Source organism: Rhagoletis pomonella, unplaced genomic scaffold, assembly GCF_013731165.1.
Source record: "Rhagoletis pomonella isolate Grant_MI unplaced genomic scaffold, Rhpom_1.0 Rhpom_scaffold_00003, whole genome shotgun sequence".
Classification (NCBI taxonomy): domain Eukaryota; kingdom Metazoa; phylum Arthropoda; class Insecta; order Diptera; family Tephritidae; genus Rhagoletis; species Rhagoletis pomonella.
Window position 1 is genome coordinate 4,377,510 of NW_023458557.1, and position 352 is coordinate 4,377,861.

The window sequence follows — 352 nt, forward strand, 5'->3', positions numbered from 1 at the left end:
CTTCTTAATTTTACATAAATATGAATTATAACATTCCTTATTTAATGCAAAGTAGCTATGCCGCAAAACTGAGTACTTTACGTAATCACTGTGTAAGCCCGTTCTTTTATACAGTTTAAAAGAATGTGACTTTTTATTTTTCAAATTTTTTAAGCTCTTTAGTGAACCATAATTGTATTGGTTCTTCATGAACAATATTACGTTTTGGCACATACTTTCGAAACAAATTGAAAAGAGTATCATTAAAGTGCTCAACGCTACGCTCCACGTCATCTCTATATTTTGGCCAAGATAACTTTGAAAGTTCTTTATTAATTTTCCTGAAATTTTCTTTCGCAAAAACATATCTAGT